Below are 18279 nucleotides of genomic sequence, written 5' to 3'. Positions count from 1 at the left end.
AAATTATGTGCGTGGCTCAGTGGTAGAGCATCTGCTTGGCACGCAGAAGGTCCCAGGTTCAATCCCCGGCATCTCCAGTTAAAGGGACTAGGCAAGTAGATGATGTGAAAGACCTCTGCCTGAGACCCTGGAGAGCCGCTGCCGGTCTGAGTAGACAATACTGACTTTGATGGACCAAGGGTCGGATTCAGAATAAGGCAGCTTCATGTTATCTGTTAATGCCCGGTGACTACTGCATTTTCCAAATCCAGGACAGGTGGAAAGAAGAGGTTCCATTGGTGATGAATTATATAATCCACTGATGCAGTATAAAAGAGCAAGAGTCCAGTAGTACCTTAACGGCTAACAAGATTTCTGGCAGGGTATGAGCTTTCGTGAGTCATAGCTCACTTCTTCAGATACAGCTAGAATGTGAGTCCATCTAGCCTTAAGTAGAGAAGAGTGAATTCACACACCCAATGGCAATAGCACGTAAATGTCAATACCAGGTAAATGACATTAGCAGGCATGATTGGATCAGGTGTGATATGCAGAGCGTTAGTAGTAGCAGTAGAAGAAGAAGAGTTGGTTTTTATATGCCAACTTTCTCTACCACTTAAGGGAGAATCAAACCGGCTTACAATCACCTTCCCTTCCCCTCCCCACAACAGACTCCCTGTGAGGTAGGTGGGACTGAGAGAGCTGTGACTAGCCCAAGGTCACGCCGCTGGGTTCATGTGCAGGAGTGGGGAAACCAACCTGGTTCACCAGATTAGCATCCGCCACTCATGTGGAGGAGTGGGGAATCAAACCCAATTCTCCAGTTTAGCAGGCAACTTCTAGTTGCGTGATTTTGGTGTCAGACTTACCAGGATCCAGCAAATCATTTTACTGTATCCAATGTTTTATATGTGTTACATAGGTATGAGTACTATGTATGTTTGCTTATTAATGTAAGCCCTCCTGCAAATTTTAAAAATAAAAACACAGGGTTCTATATTCACCAATTAATTAAATAAACAGGGCGTCACAATGGGTGTTTAGTTGATCTGTTGACCACTGGACAATAATTTCCTGCATTCCAGAGTATAATGGAATGAGCCATTAAGAAAATTATCTTTCCAGTCGTGGTGTGTTTAGGAGTTGCAGGAAAGCAGGAATAACAAGTGCTTAACCTTAACTCTGACCTTATTTGGGTGGTTGTTTTAGAAATAAAAATACAAGAAACCCAAGATATTTAACTTTCAGTGCTTTGCTGCAGGGCAATTTGTTTTCTCCTCCAGACCAATTAATATTTCTGCCACCTTTGTAATGGACTGCTTATTCATTAGATTAGCAGAGAAAGCTCTCATATCCATTAAGCCAGACACAGATGGGACCAAGGCCCGGAATTCAAAACTGGCCAGTTTTTAACATCATACCCCCCCCGTCAGCCCTACGGAAAAGAGTTAATCTTAATTAACACAACAGAGACTGCCTGGAAATAAAAGCCTTGATCCATACAGAGATCTCAATGTTTTGAAAAATGAATTTGGGGGTGGGGGGAGAGAATGCATTTCAATCAAGGGCAAAACCAGAGCCAGGACACCGTCAGGTACACAACCGTTCACAACGTTCAGCTGACCACTTGGACATCGGGTGATGACCTGCATGCATGAATGGGCCCTCACAGATCGGACGTGCTTCGCCCCACACCTCAGATCTGTTGCTGCAGTCCCTTCACATGTTCACACAGAGGTTGATTGTGAAAACAAGCCTTGGTGAGGCAAGAGAATCAACAAGAGAAGAAGAAGAGTTGGTTTTTATATGCTGACTTTCTCTACCACTTAAGGGAGAATCAAGCCAGCTTACAATCACTTTCTCTTCCCTGCCCCACAACAGAAACCCTGTGAGGTAGGTGGGGCTGAGAGAGCTCTTAATAGAACTGTGACTAGCCCAAGGTCACCCAGCTGGTATCGTGTGTAGGAGTGGGGAAACAAATTCTGTTCACCAGATTAGCCTCCACCGCTCACGTGGAGGAGTGGGGAATCAAACCCGGTTCTCCAGATCAGACTCCACCACTCCAAACCACTGCTCTTAACCATGCTGACTCTCTCTACACCATGCTGGAGAGGAATGAGGCAAGAGAATCAACAAAAGAGGAACGAGACAAGAGAATCAACATACTTTAGTCTTCTATGGTACCTTGAGAGGTTTGGCTGCTAGTTTCACACAGCAATGACCAAGTTTGAGTGGGGCTGGCAGGGTTTGATACAGGTAATGCCTTCCTGCTCCATGTGGCACTAAGGCTGTGGGCTGGAGGAAGAAGGCCCAAGCCATTTCAACTGGGAGGATACCAAAGTGGCCCCTGATCCTCCTGGCCTGGGACATCAGCACCTGTGGCCATCAAGCACCTATGACGCTTGGTGGGGCACCAAGCACCTGTGCGGCTTGAGGGCCAATCAGGATGCTAAGGAAAGCTATAAAGAATAGCACTCCTCAAAAATTTTCACACGATTTAAAGAAATATTCAACTACACCACTACCGCTGCTAGGGTGATTTTAGCTAGGAAATGGAAACAACCACTTATTCCCGATATAGAAGAATGGAAGGACAATAGAATATGTCTCTATGGCAAAAAGGACTGATATGATAAATACTAATAAAGATACTTCTTTTCAGCAGCACTATGAGACAGGGAAACCATTTTATAAGTATGTTGAGGCTCACGGTTAACACAGAGAAAGTGAAAGACGAGAAATAAGTTAGACGTATTATAATGTAATTAATTTCATTTATAGATAACCATTAGACTTGTTTACACATTACACATTAATTAAACATAGTGATCATTCTTTTTATATATTATTTATATAATCTGCCCAAAAATTAATGACAATGTTATTTGCCTGCTCTGCTAGAATTTTTATCTTTAGTTTTTCTGTTACTGTATGTTTAATGCTCATTTTTCCCCTTCCCTGTTTTCCTTTTGTACCCCTGTTATATCTTATATAATAAAAAAAATAATTAAATAAAAAAGAATAGCAGTCCTCCTAACTTCCCTCAGTCTTGGCCACTTGGCATCATGGAGGCCACTTCCGTCCTCCCAGACTTCCAGCCAGCCTGGCCCAGCTTGCTTCCCGCCCACTTGCCTCCGAGCCCATCTCCACTTTGGGCCCATCCTTGTTTCCGGCCCAACTGTCGCCTACCTGTCAGCCTGCCTTCTGCTCCCCTGCCTCCAAAGGGCCCATCCCAGCACCTGAGAAGCTGGAGAATGTGTTGGGATGGCTGGTGGCTGGTTTAGCAAAGCATGAACGACGGTGCACTGTCTTTGTCGGCGTTAAAGAGGAAGCTGTATGGATCAGAGCACCACCCAACCTTTCAACAACAAGGAAACAGCTGGGTTGCCATTAATGCTTTAATTAAGACAACATTACTGTCAACCCTCCGTGCCTATCAATATCTCGTACTTGAACACAAACCTGGGATGTGGAAAAGGTCTCGGGGTCAGTAGCTGCCTTCTGTCATGCACATTATGGAGATTGCGGCAAGGTAGCCCGTCTCCACACACTTAATTGGGATTGCAGTAAATCCACCACCCTAAGTACAGCTATAATACAAGTCCTTTGTGTGTGTAAAGTGCCGTCAAGTCACAGCTAAGTTACAGCAATCCAGCAGGGTTTTCAAGACAGGAGACTAAGAGAGGTAGTTTGCCATTGCCTGCCTCTGCATAGAGACCCTGGACTTCCTTGGGGGTCTCCCATTCAAGTACTGGATTTTCTTCCCCACTCCTACACATGAAGCCAGCTGTGTGACCTTGGGCTAGTCACAGCTCTCTTAGAGCTCTCTCAGCCCCACCTACCTCACAGGGTGTCTGTTGTGGGGAGGGGAAGGGAAGGTGATTGTAAGCCGGTTTGATTCTCCCTTAAGTGGTAGAGAAAGTCAGCATATAAAAACCAACTCTTTTTCTGCTTCAGTACCATCCTAAAAACACCTTCCTCAGAATAAGCCCCATTGAATAGACTTGAGTAGGATTCTGAGTTGGCCTACTTGAGGACTGCTCTTTGGGTATCCTCTGGTGCAATCCTAAGCAGAGTTACCCCCCTGTTGAAGTCCAGTGAAGTCAATGGTGCAGGAAGGGTGCCAGTCTACCTAGGACTGCACTGCTAGTCGCCCTTAGTTGCTTTACCTCAGCCCCGCCTACCTTGCAATGTAGTTGTGAGGATATTAAGGGAGGGGTGGTACCCCATCTACTACACCATGAGCTTTTGAGAGGAAGAGGAGAGTAACATGTAATAGTTAATTTCTCTTTGCCCTACTTGGCTTTGATGAAGTTAACTGAGCCACATGCAAAGTTAATTTCAGAGGGTGGCCGTGTTGGTTGGCAGTAGAACAGCTGGATTCAATTCCAGTAGCACCTTAGAGACACCAACACGATTTTCGGGGTATGAGCTTTCGAGAGTACCTGATAAAGGGAGCTTTGACTCTTGAAAATCTTGTCTGTCTCTAAGGTGCTACTGGGCTCGAATCAAGCTGTCCTAAATGCAGATGTATCACTGAGGGAAGAAAAAGACCATTAAAAAAACACACCCTGTTTTGAACCCTGTTGGGAAACGTCGAAATGGAAGAGAGAGATAAGGTTCGATAAGAGAAACACCCGGCATAAAATCAGAGCCTCCTCAGACAAGCTGTTTTGCTCATCGGGGTTGATCAATGGCTCAAATAGCTTTGCACAGAATCAAACGGATATCGATTCGGCACGGCACAACCTTTGTGATTTAGCATGGACAATTAGCCGGGTGGCTTAGCGCTCTCGGGCTGCCATTTAGCAAAAGGCCAAAAAGCAAAAAGCAGCTTCGTCGCGCTGTTCAGCTTACTACTGTAATTGCTTAATTAGCAAAAAAAATCTTCATGGCCAAGAGTAAATGAGGACTGTTTGGGGAAAGGGGTGTCCATTTTGTGGGCCAGCTCCCAGATTCCCAATCATTCCGCATAATAAATGAAATAATAAACAAAGATTGCAGTAATCAGGGCGACATTTCCATGGGAGCTTAGAGGTGCCCACTGGGGCTAAACTATTGTTTTCATAGACAACATATTGTTTCCCACACAGATCCGGGAAGAGGAAGAGACTATAGGGAAGACCTAATCGCTTTCAGCTTCCTGAAATGGGGTTCAAGGCTACCCCACTATTTTGCTTTGATATGCAGAAATGGAAAGCTACGGGGGCATTGACTGTAATTAATTAAACAAGAATTAAACCAGGAAGTGCAATACAGAGGGAAATTATGAAGCAGAAAGGAATGGAGGAGAACGACGAGGATAATCAGGGGCCTGGAGACTAAGCCCTATGAGGAAAGGCTGAGGGAATTGGGAATGTTTGGAGAAGAGGAGGTTGAGGGGGGACGTGATTGCTCTCTTAAAGTATTTGAAGGGCTGTCACTTAGGGGAGGGGAGGGAGCTCTTCTGGCTGAATATTAGGGGAAAATGTTTACAGTAAGAGTTGTTCGACAGTGGAATCGGCTACCTAGGGAGGTGGTGAGCTCCCCCTCACTGGCAGTCTTTAAGCAGAGGCTGGACAAACACTTGTCAGGGATGCTCTAGGCTGATCCTGAATTAAGCAGGGGGTTGGACTAGATGGATTGTATGGCCCCTTCCAACTCTGTGATTCTATGATTCTGTGAACTAGGGAAGTCCACTTGATGAACTGCCGGGAGCACCCATTGTACCACCCTCCTTCATGCTTCTTTGCTATAAGCAAAGAGCCATGGAGGTGTCATGTGGTGGAAAGTGCTGTCAAATCACATCTGACTTAGGTGAGAGGCATTCAGAAGTAGCGTGCCACCACCTGCCTCTGCATCACAACCCTGGTATTCCTTGGAGGTCTCCCATCCAATTACTTGCCAGGGCCGACCCTGCTTCGCTTCTGAAATCTAACAAGATTGGACAAGAAATCTGACAATAAATTCACAACTATCTCCCCTCCACACTCACAGTGACCCCTACTCAATGCCCAGAAGATGGCCAAGATGCCCTCCCTCTCATGATCTGCCTAAGTTCACAGAATCAGCATTGCTGACAGATGGCCATCTAGCCTCTGCTTAAACACCTCCAGGGAAGGAGAGCTCACCACCTCCCGAGGAAGCCTGTTCCGCTGAGGAACAGCTCTAACTGTTAGAAAATTCTTCCTAATGTCTAGACGGAAACTCTTTTGATTTAATTTCAACCCGTTGGTTCTGGTCTGACCTTCTGAGGCAACAAAAAACAACTCGGCACCATCCTCTATATGACAGCCGTTCAAGCACTTGAAGATGGTTATCATATCACCTCTCAGTCTCCTCTTCGGGATAAACATACCCAGCTCCTTCAACCTTCGTATCTTCTTGGCGCAGCTGATCATGCCTTACCATGTAAGATATCTACCTCCAGGGCGGACAGGGCAGTGTGACACACCCAAGTCTCTGCACTCCTTCTTGTGTTGAATAAGACCACTGGGGCAACAAGATCAAGAGTTTTTCAATGGTCCTAAATGAATCCCCAGAAATACTGGATTTGTTGGCGGATATTTTCTTAACTAATCCTTTTTTTTGGGGGGGGGGATAACTAAGGATTACCATCACTAGTATGAGGGCTAGCATGAGGGCTTGCACTCCTAGTCAGAGAGGATACGTGAGCACCCTCCAAAGATTAAAACAAGCACTGCCAGACCAATGAAGCACTATCTGAGCATCTGGCAGCCTTAGGGGATGACTAACGTCCCACAATCCATTCTGTGCTCGCTCCATCATTTTGGCATGTTAAGTATTCTGTCCCACATCCTTCATGCGATCCGCCACCAATTTCTAGGAATCATTTGTGGGGATGCACGCCCAACGCACATTTTGATACGGGCTTTAGACATATTTGGCGTGTTGCAATCTGCATGTATTCAAATGCCTATCCAAGGTGCCCCTAAAGCAAACAATTAGCAAAAAAGTACAGGCACGCTGTTCTGCTTCACAACCCGGACCACTCTGGTCAGAACAGAATATTCCAGAGAGAATCCCACTCGGGGAGGAATTCATAAGCAGCCCTCCTGAAGGTTTTATTGGCTATGCTTTTTAAATAATGTCTGAAGCCGCTCCAAATGAACGTGGAAGTATTTTCAAGCGGCTCAGTCTCTCAATGGAAAACTCAGCTAATTCTCCAAGTCTTTGTGGATAATTGTTTCAAGTCCATCAGGATGCCTTCAGCGGGGAATGGGGACGGGGTGAGAACGTTAGCTTTCTGAACACCATCATTTATTCCAGCCATCACTGGTGGAGCTCAGGAAACCTGAAAAGCATGAAGGGCTTACATGGTCTAATGGGGTCTGAAATCCTGCGGGCTTTGTAAGAATCCTTTTCGAATGCAAAGAGCTGCCCTGTTGCATTAATCCAATTAATTAAGTGACAATTTTTTAAGGAACCTGCCTGAGAATTTTAAGCTCCCCGAAGGACAGCTGAGAGTTTACTGCCCGGCTTAAAACTCTCTGCCTCTCTATGAGATAATGAGCGCTCTTGATTTACACCAAAAGCTGTCAGATTCCTTCACCGAAGAGAAGCGATTTATGGTGCTCATGCTGGACAAAGGTCCCTACCCAACAATATCTATGTAAGTGATTTCCTTCCTCCCCCCCCGCTAAAGGTTTCTAATTAAATAAAGGGGAACAATAGAAGGAAGCATGCTGTGAATTCTTGATCTCTTCCTTTCATCTAATGGAACAATTTTAAAACTTTTTAGGTTGTACAAATCTCTTTCCAAACCATACCTGCCCCCAGCTCACCCATGTACACAAGCCTCCACTGAAAACCAGGGCTACTAACTTCTATTGGGTTAAATGTTAGATTAATTAATCAATCAATTGGTTACCTAACTAAGCCTTTGCTGTGTTCTTCCATGCACTTGAAGCTTCACTATTTACCAAGTACAGTTCCTACTTTTCCTGTAGGGATGGTTTCCCATTCCCGCTGTTGCAACCCTCAAACCTCCACTGGATTCAGCTTCTCATTACTGCAAACAGGAACCATGATTCCTTATCTTCACACCATTTCCTGTTTCCCTATGCCAGATATTTCCCAGAAAATATTTCCCATGTTGGCCCGATCTCATCAGATCTTGGAAACTAAGCAGGGCCAGTATTTGGATGGGAGACCACCAAGGAATACCAGGGTCCTTATGTGAAGGAAGGCAACGGCAACTCATCTTGGATGTCTCTTGCCTTGAAAACTCCACCAGGGTAGGGTTGCCAACCTCCAGGTACTAGCTGGAGATCTCCTGCTATTACAACTGATCTCCAGCCAATAGAGATCAGTTCTACTGGAGAAAATGGCTGCTTTGGCAATTGAATTCTATGACATTGAAGTCCCTCCTCTCCCCAAACTCTGCCCTCCTCAGGTTCCGCCCCAAAAATCGCCAGGTATTTCCCAGCCCGGAGCTGGCAACCCTAACCAGGGGTCACATAAGCCAGCTGTGACTTGACAGCAATATATACTGTACCTATATAACTGATATACAGAGGTGTATAACTAGCAGCCTGAATAACCCAGACTAGCTTGAGCTCACCAGAGCTTGGAAGCTAAGGAAAACTGGCCCTGCTTAGTACTTGGATGGGAGACTGCTAAGACCGAGGCTGCTATGCAGAGGAAGGCAATGGCAAACCGCCTCTGCTCATCTCTTGCCTCAGAAACCTGACAGCTTGCCAGAAGTCAGTTGTGACTTGACGGCACTTAATTACTACATTATAGACATAGAGATACATAAAAGCTATACAATGTGCACAGACAAGTGCAGCTAAATTTATAAAACTGGCAGCAAAGGGGAGAAATTGAAACTGTTAGCAACATAAGTGAGAAATAGGGAACATTCGTCCATCCCTGCAGGACGAAATGAGACAAGCAGAGATTTCCCACTACATCTGGTTATCCCATTTCATCCTACACGGGGTTTCACATTCTGACAACAGCTGGGAGTGTCTCACACCCATGCGGAGTGAACTGATTATTCTTTGGATGCATTTTGCTTTGAACTGGCCTCCCACTGTAAAATCCCTTCCCACCATCACCACCTTTCTGTGGAGTGCAGTATATAAATCTGACTGATGGATTGACACACCTCCGCATCTGATGAAGTGAGCTCTGAGTTAGAAGAAGAGGAGTTGGTTTTTATATGCTGATTTTCTCTACCTTTTAAGGAGAATCAAACCAGCTTACAATCTCCCTCCCTTCCTCTCTCCACAATGGACACCTTGTGCGGTAGGTGGGGCTGAGAGAGTTCAGAACGAACTGTGACTGGCCCAAGGTTCCCCAGCTGGTTTCATGCGGAGGAGTGGGGAATCAAAGCCGGTTCTCCAGATCAGAGTCTGCCGCTCTTAACCACTAATTCATACTAGCTCTCTTAAACTGGAATAAATGTTAGTCTTTCAGGAAACACCGGACTCCTTTCTTTTTGCTGCTACAGACCAACAAGGCTATCCATATGAATGTATTAGCTCAGTAATCCTTATACAGTCTTGCTGGGTAGGCCAGGATTATTTCAGTACAACAGATTTGGGAGTGAATGGCTTGCCTAAGACCTCCTAAGTAAGCTCATGGCAAAGGCAACATTTGAACTTGCAACTGGCTTGTGGCTTGTATACTTCCAACATGACCTGATGCAGAACCGATGCACTGGTAGGCTTGCCAACCTCCAGGTGGCAGCTGGAGATCTCCTGGGATTACAACTGATCTCCAGGTAACAGAGGTTATTTCCCCTGGAGAGAATGGCTGCTTTGGAAGGTGGGCTCTATGGCATTATACCCCGTTGAAGTTCCTCCCCTCCCCAAAACCCTCCTTTCTCAGGCTCCAGCCCCAAAATCTCTAGGTATTGCTCAACCCGGAGCTGGCAATCCTATGTACTGGTGCGTGTTCAACCACTGATTTCCATGAGCAGATCTCTTTTTAAAAGGCTCAGGCTGCACATCGCAACACCACGTCCACTGTCTCTCTGGTCTCTCGGGCTATTTTTGCTTCCAAAGCATGTTTTACTTTCTTAAGCGTATGCTAATGCATAAAAATTTAAGGGTTCATCTCTCTGTAGGTTTGGAAGCCTGTCCATTATTAGCGCACTGCCGTAGCCGGCCTTTCGTTCCCTTTCCAGAAATATGCCGGGGTACATTTAACTGTTACTCATAAAAATAAAAGTCCACAGATTTCTGTGACATTTAAAGGGAGGAATGCAAATTGGGTGCGACAACTGACTCAAGTCAGAGTAAAACTGGCAACGGGAGACTGCTTGGGAGGCGGAAAAAGGAGCTGGAGGAGACGAAGGTAGGGTTGCCAAATTGAATACGATCCGATATGAAGTCTATCAAGCAATTACCAACTCTGAGTGGCGGCAGCTTTCCAAGGTGTCTGAGAAATGTCTTTGCCTAACACAGGACCTGAGAATAATGTACTGGCAATGTTGGGGATAGAACCAGGAACCTTCCGTATGCTTCGTGTGTGCCTTAGCACCAGCTCCAATAATAATAAAGCCTTAAAGATCAGGGTATGCGTGCATGGAGTGCAAACTGCCTTAGAGACTATTGGCCCACCTAACTCAAATCAAATCAAATTTATTAATACAGTCAACTGACCCATCACATGCCAACACACCAAAATTTCCAGACTCAATAGTTTTGCACCACAGAATCACAGACTGCCCATACAAATAAAGGTGTAAGATCAATAAAAAAACAACCCGATTAAAATTATCACCTTAACATTGATAAAATTGTAAAATATTCTAACACTCATTCTCTAATGAAGTTCTGCGTATTTTAATATCAACAGCGCAGAACTTGGCAGTTTGGAGAGTAAACTGAGGGTCTTCTCCTAATAGAAGCTTCTTTGCCCAAAGCTCAACTGACTCTTCAGGGAATTTACCAAGCAGGGGGGAAATAAGGCCCACCTAACTCAACATTGCCTGTTCTTACCAGGAGTGGCTTTGCAGGGTGATGGGCTTAGAGAAAGTTCTTTCTGAACACCTGCCGTTTGACATCCTGGGACCGAAGATGCCCGGAAATGAAACTAGGACTTTCAGCATCTGAAGCAGGTACGGAGTTCTGTGTACAGAGTTCTGCATTGTGACGCAGGTTCCCCCACCCAGACATTTCTTTGATATCGGGTGGGTTCAGGGACGAGAGGGAGGATGGCATGAGGTAAGTGGAAGCAATGCTTGGCAGAATCAGGTATTTGTCGGCATTTTAGCCGACGGTACCACTTAACAGAAAGAAACACATGTTCCTCATGTCCTGATCTACCAAAAGCAGCCCTTGTACCTGCCTGTAGTAAAACACTGTCTGGATTTTTGGCTTATAATGAGAGGAGAGGGACGGCTTATCAGCATGCACACACCGTGCACAAAAGCTCTTCAGACGTCAGTTCTTTCCTGGGTGAAACCTCTGATGGGTGGTGTACAAATGCGCATGCATGGATGCAAAGAGGCAGCGAACTGACTTTTCTCTGGCCGTTTTTCTCTACTACATATGTAGACTTCTACAGTGTTCCCCCTTATAGTTATCTCTTTTCCTAAAATAAAAACTTCCAGACTCCTTAACCTTTCCTTCATAGGAAAGGTGCAGCAACTCCTTAATCATTTTGGTTGCTGTTTCCATCCCTTCCCAGCCCAACAATACCCTGTGGTAAAATCTGTGGTGAAACGTTCCACAAAAAAGAAGCATGAGACAATGTACAATTACACATCAAATTTGGGGTTGTTGTTTTTTTGCAAAGTTTTATCAAGGTTCATGCGTCATCCTTACAGAGGGTGAAAGAGACCCAGGTGAAGTGAAGGAGCCTTGAATTGGGGGGGGGGGCAGCAGGGACGAGCATGTATATCTGTTCTGCACAAAATCTGGAAATAGGGGAAAGAAAAACAGAGAATTCCGAATGCAACAATTTGGAAACAAGAGTTGGTTCCCCAGAACTACAATGTCCAGGGAGAGATCTGGAAGAAGAGAATTTCAGAAGCTTCTCTAATAAACACCTGGCAATCGGGAGCTCGAGATCACAGCTCGTTCCAAAAATTCTAGTACATGCAAAAGCAACACAGAGCACTAGTTCAGTGGCCAGGTTCCCGATAATTTCTGCACTATTGAAGTCCCAAACCTGCATGGGAGAGGGAATTATCTAAAACCTGGCCCTTCACAAGCCTGTGGGATGCAGATTAACATAATCCCGCATGACTCCCCTAGTTATTCTTCTCTTCCCGCCCAGCTTCGAAGGCATCATCTGAGAGTTTAGAGCCTCGGTGATGCTGACTGTTCCTGTTTACTAATGCATGGGCTGAACTGAATGGTTTTGTCAGGCAAAGGAATCAGCAAGAGAAAAGTGCAGTTTTGGAGAGGCTGCCAACATCGGTGTAGGAGAAGAAGTAGAGTTGGTTTTTATATGCTGACTTTGTAGTGGTAGTTAAGAGCAGTGGTTTGGAGCATCGTGTAGGGGTTAAGTGCAGTGGTTTGGAGCGGTGGACTCTGATCTGGAGAACCGGGTTTGAGTCCCCACTCCTTCACATGAGTGGTGGAGGCTAATCTGGTGAACTGGATTTGTTTCCCCACTCCTCCATGTGAAGCCAGCTGGGTGACCTTGGGCTAGTCACACTCTCTCAGCCCCACCCACCTCACAGGGTGTCTGTTGTGTGGAAGGAAAGGGAAGGTGATTGTAAGCCGGTTTGATTCTGCCTTAAGTGGTAGAGAAAGTCAGCATATAAAACCCAACTCCTCCTCCTCCTCCTCGTCGTTGTCTTCTTCTTCTTCTACCTCTTAAGGAAGAATCAAACTGGCTCTACAATCACCTTCCCTTTCCCTCCCCACAACAGACACCCTGAGATAGGTGGGGCCGAGAGAGCTCCAAGACAGCTGTGACTAGCCCAAGGACACCCAGCTGGCTTCATGTGCAGGACTGAACGGAATTGAGAAAAGGTTAGCAGAGACATAGAGAACGCGTGATGACCCACGGATTGGGTCTCTCATCATCTGTACTCTCCTCTACATCTAAGGAACTCAAGGTGGCATAAGTTGGATCACCACCTATCTCTCGAAAGCGAACAAGCCAGTCTGGTTTATCATGAGGTCTGATTGGCAGACACCTCAGCTTGGGCTGTACTACTTCACACTGCAGCTGTACCTAGCATTACCATCTTCCGGGGCCTGGAGGTCACCCAGAATTACAACTGATCTCCAGACAACAGAGATCAGTTCGCTGGGAACACACATGAACACATGAAACTGCCTTCTACTGTATCAGACCCTGGGTCCATCAAAGTCAGTATTGACTACTCAGACTGGCAGCGTCTCTCCAGGGTCTCAGGCAGAGGTCTTTCACATCACCTACTTGCCTAGCCCCTTTAACTGGAGATGCCAGGGATTGAACCTGGGACCTTCTGCATGCCGAACAGAGGCTCTGCTGCTGAGCCATGGCCCCTCCCCTGTTGAACCTGGGACCTTTTGCATGCCAAGCAGAGGCTCTACTACTGAGCCACAGCCCCTCCCCTTTGGAGGGTTAGATTCTGTGGTATTAGACCCCACTGAGGTCCCCCAAAGCTCCAGGAATTTCCCAACGTTAATCTGGCTGCCCTAGCTGTGCCACTTATATGCTTAATTGTTCCTACCTAGAGAATGGTTGCCTACCTCACAAGGTTGCTGTGAAGGTAAAAATAGAGGTGGGGAAGCCTGAATTCCTTAGTGGAAAGATGGGATTTAAAATGTGCCAAGGGTTTTCTTTGGAGGGGGGGGGCTGTACATCCCTACAGTTTCACTCCCCCCCACACACATATAGAAGCACCTCAGATTGACAAATCTAAGACCTCTGGGCACAAACACCCACATGCTTTGTCTGTTTATGGGATGCATAGGCCACCTTTCTTAGGACATAAAAACTCAGAGTGGCATCCGTGTTCCCTGAAGGTCCCCAAGCCCAGATCGGCTCAACTTCAGCAAGTGCTTTCTCATCGTCCCCAGCTTACTCCTTTCCATCTTTCAAGCTCCCTTGACCCAAAGGTCTTAAGCAGTAAATGAACACATGAAGCTGCCTTATACTGAATCAGACCCTTGCTCCATCAAAGTCAGTGTTGTCTACTCAGACCGGCAGCGGATCTCCAGGGTCTCAGGCAGGGGTCTTTCACATCACTTACTGCCTGCCCCTTTCAATGGGGGAAGCCGCCGGGGATTGAACCTGAGACCTTCCGCATGCCAAGCAGGTGCTCTACCACTGAGCCATGGCCCCTCCCCAATCTAATGATCAGATATGAAGCTGTCTTATACTGAATCAGACCCTCGGTCCATCGAAGTCAGTATTGTCTCCTCAGACCACCAGCAGCTATGCAGGGTCTCAGGCAGAGGAGCCTTTATTTCCTTAAGGAAAATATGGTGGAGAGATACTTGGCCACTGCCCATGTTGTTCTTGGATCTCTATCCCCCAGCAAAAAGGGGACTGTTTTATCTTTTGTTAGGGTTGGCAGGTAGCCCGCTTACTCCAGTGCAGGGTCCTTTGGCCAAATCAGGAAGCCAGAAGGACCCGGCCCTTGCTGGGGCATCCGTCAGAGCAGGATCCCACCTCCTTCTCCAGCCAGATGAATTGATCGAGGAGGACGTCTCCTCGCCCCACCACAGGCAGCTTTTCCACCTGACACCGGCAAAGCTGACAGCTGGGACTAAACGTGGAGAGATGAATGACAGGCAGCACAAAGCAACAGGTGAACTAACGAGAACAGGCTTGGAGGCCACGGACGGACAGCGAGGTGCTTGGTTTGCATCAGAGAGATCGCCCAGGCCCCCCACCCATAAATGGAGATGCGAATAAGCTGCAGGAGGAAGCATCGCGCAGACGGTGCTTGATTTCTAAAACAAAAGGTTTGCTCAACACGGCACCCTCTGAAAGGCAGAACTCCTTGCACTCAGGGCTGATGCCACTCAGCAGCCAAGATCCTACACCAAGGAAAGATGCACTGAATCATCAAATCATAGAGTTGGAAGGGACCACCAGGGTCATCTAGTCCAAGCCCTTGCACAATGCAGGAAATTCCAAACTACCTCCCCCAAACTATCTCATTCTGAGATGCACCGTTATTCTATTTCTCCCATTTTGTATGAACCCCATTCTGCAGTTTGTATTCCCCCCCCCCCCATAATTTTGTTCTGGTTTGGCAAGTCAAATGGGTAGGGGGTTGTGGGCTCTCCTTCTTTGGAGGTTTTTAAGCAGGTGCTTGGGGAGGGTTGGCAGCATGGTATAGCCCCATCCCGTCAGATCTTGGGAGCAAAGCAGGGTCAGCACTTGGAAGCGAGACCTCCGAGGAAGACTCTGCAGAGGAAGTCCGTGGCAAACCGCCTCTGCTTAATCACTTGACTTGACGGCACTTTGCACACCCACAAGCAGAGGCGAGATGGCCATCTGACAGCCAGGCTGATTCTGTGAACTTAGGCAGATCATGAGAAGGAGGGCAGGAAAGGATGTGTCAGTGCTTGGCTCTCATGGCCCTTTCTTACTTGCCCAGGGTAATGCTGATTGCCACTTTGGGGTCAGGAAGGAGAAAGGTGGACCCGTTGTGAGTCTAATGGGCATGCATATCAACACATGCACATGATATAGAGCGCAGCCTGCAGTTTCTACATGCTACTGAGAGGCTTCTTTTGGTTTATACTAACAGGTTGCTGTCTTCTTGGCATACACTTAAGTGAAAGACTGAACATAGAGTTGCCAACCTCCAGATACTAGCTGGAGATCTCTCGCTATTGCAACTGATCTCCAGCCGACAGAGATCAGTTCACCTGGAGAAAATGGCAGCTTTGGCAATTGGACTCTATGGCATTGAAGCCCCTCCCCTCCCCAAACCCCGTCCTCCTCAGGCTCCACCCCAAAAACCTCCCACTGGTGGCAAAGAGGGACCTGGCAACCCTAACTGAACACCTTCTTGGCTTTTCCAACAAAGCAGTGCAAGGTTGGCAGAGGCAGTAGAACCTTGGGTGCTGTGAAATGGGGTTGGGTGGGAGGGAGAGGTGGCTGCGGCTTCACACCCTTCAAAGGCCCAAGAAAGCTCTAACCAGATCGACAGGGTGCCATTTCTCCTATGTACTGAAACCATTCATACCTTACCGGTGGCGGACCTACACTTTTTGGGACCCTGAAGCTTGAACTGTTATGGGGGGGCCCTTCGCCACCAGCAACAATAGGACAGAGACCATATGAAATGGGTATTAGAGCATATTCTAAGGTCAGTATTAAGTACTTCAAACCATTGGCTTATGGTTCAACCACGAAAATAGCCTTATTTTAATAACAAACACTTTAAAAACACACTCCATCATGGTGTAGCGGTTAAGAGCGATGGTTTGGAGCAGTGGACTTTGGTCTGGAGAACTGGATTTGATTCCCCGCTCCTCCACATGAGAGGCGGAGGCTAATCTGATGAACTGGGTTTGTTTCCCCGCTCCTACACACGAAGCCAGCTGGGTCACCTTGGGCTAGTCACAGCTCTCTTAGAGCTTTCTCAGCCCCACCTACCTCACAGGGTGTCTGTTGTGGGGAGGGGAAGAGCAGGTGATTGTAAGCCGGTTTGAGTCTCCCTCTGGGAGACACAAACAGGTGTACATGCATACACACTAGTATGAAACCCCTATAACAGTACACAAGTTAAGACCTCCATGAATCCACAGGAGTGTATTTTGGTGGTGTATCTTCACTATCTCACACAATTCCCATTCTACCAATAATTCCTGAAAAACCTCTGAGCAGTTGGAATGTTCATAAACACTGTAGAACACCTTGGCGGCTGAAGCACGGCTGGGGACAGATTTCAAGCAACTGAAGCTACAGCTCTTTCAGGCAATAGCTATGGAGGTTTCAAAGACCACTACCTAGAATCATAGAATCATAGGCCATTTATGCATGGTCATTGTTGATGCTCGCTCAAAGCTCTTTTTTTAAATGTGACTTTAAAAATGCCTATTCATGGTCCTGACGCAAAAGGAGGAATTCCACCTGCCACCACTCGCCTTCTCCTTAGTTCCTGTTTGCATAGCCATTAGCATGTGCATAGCTAATGCGCCGCTGTTATTTTGCATGGTTACTTCAGAGGATTCTTCGTGGTGGGGGCGGAGCAAACACCAAAGGTCACATTAAAGGGGCCCTTAAGTAATGCGAAGCAGATATGTGCTGGCTTCGCAGTCACTTCTGGAATGACTGTTCAGCATGAAAAAAAAAATGTGGGGCAATTCAGCATGGAATGCACTGCAAATTACCAAGTATAAATGACCATAGAGTTGGAAGGGGCCATACCGGCCATCTAGTCCAACCCCCTGCTTAATGCAGGATCAGCCTAGAGCATCCCTGACAAGTGCTTGTCCAGCCTCTGCTTAAAGACCTTTGTTTCAACAGTGTTGAATTTTTCTGACTTGGCGGGGGCAGGGAGTTCTGCATTCTAGGCTTCAGTTGGATGCCTCATTCATCCCTTTAAGATCAGTCGTAGTAAATGCCCTAACCGATCACACATCTGAGTTTCAATTCACAGATACAGAGAGCTTACATTTAAGACACACAATGAATACATTCCGGTTAGGAGGTGGAAACAACTGGGAAGGTGCTAAAAAGCAGAACATGAAAGATAAAAATTAAAGATAAAGATAATCACCACCGTCTTTCCTACAGAAAGCTGGTGTCTAAGTCACACCTCTTTTATTTCCTGTAAAACTATTATAACACCACATGGCTTCAAAGGCATGAAAAGGCAGCGAGATCAATTATTCAGGGCCCACTTGACTCACTGCTGTAATGTTCCAACGTCAAAAGGGTCGCGGTTTCTGGCTCTCAGCCAAGGGCCTGGCCAGCCACCCAACTTTCTCCTGAAATTACGCACATCTCTCAAGGTGTCTGCAGACGCTCGAGAAGGTGACCAGCCTCTTCCTTGGCCCTCCTTCCACCGCGCCGGCAAAACCGTTTCACACACACGCAAACTATTTAGAGAGGTGGGGAGGGGGGAGGAAACCCACTGGGCATCGTTTTCCCGGTTAGAAACGATACCTTGGAAGAAGAAGAAGAGGAGGAGGAGCTGTTTTTTATATGCCTTCCTCCAGAGAAGAGGAAGAATTGTTTTTTATATGCCGACTTTCTCTACCACTTAAGGGAGAATCAAACTGGCTTACAGTCACTTTCCCTTCCCCTCCCCACAACAGACACCCTGTGAGGTAGGTAGGGCTGAGAGAGTTCAGAGAGAACTGTGACTAGCCCAAGGTTACCAAGCTGGCTTTAGGAATGGGGGGGGGGGAATCTAGTTCACCAGATTAGCCTTCA

The 18279-nt window shown here is 46.7% G+C and overlaps 1 protein-coding gene across 2 annotated transcripts in view; it reads right to left on the bottom strand.

The window, feature by feature from the left end:
* PLCH2 (phospholipase C eta 2) overlaps nt 1-18279 on the bottom strand; it is a 250203-nt gene that overhangs the window by 130406 nt on the left and 101518 nt on the right. The gene's annotated exons all lie outside the window — the stretch shown is intronic.

Source organism: Euleptes europaea, chromosome 19 (assembly GCF_029931775.1).
Source record: "Euleptes europaea isolate rEulEur1 chromosome 19, rEulEur1.hap1, whole genome shotgun sequence".
NCBI classification, from domain to species: Eukaryota; Metazoa; Chordata; class Lepidosauria; order Squamata; family Sphaerodactylidae; genus Euleptes; species Euleptes europaea.
This window is presented reverse-complemented; position numbering and strand designations above follow the sequence as displayed.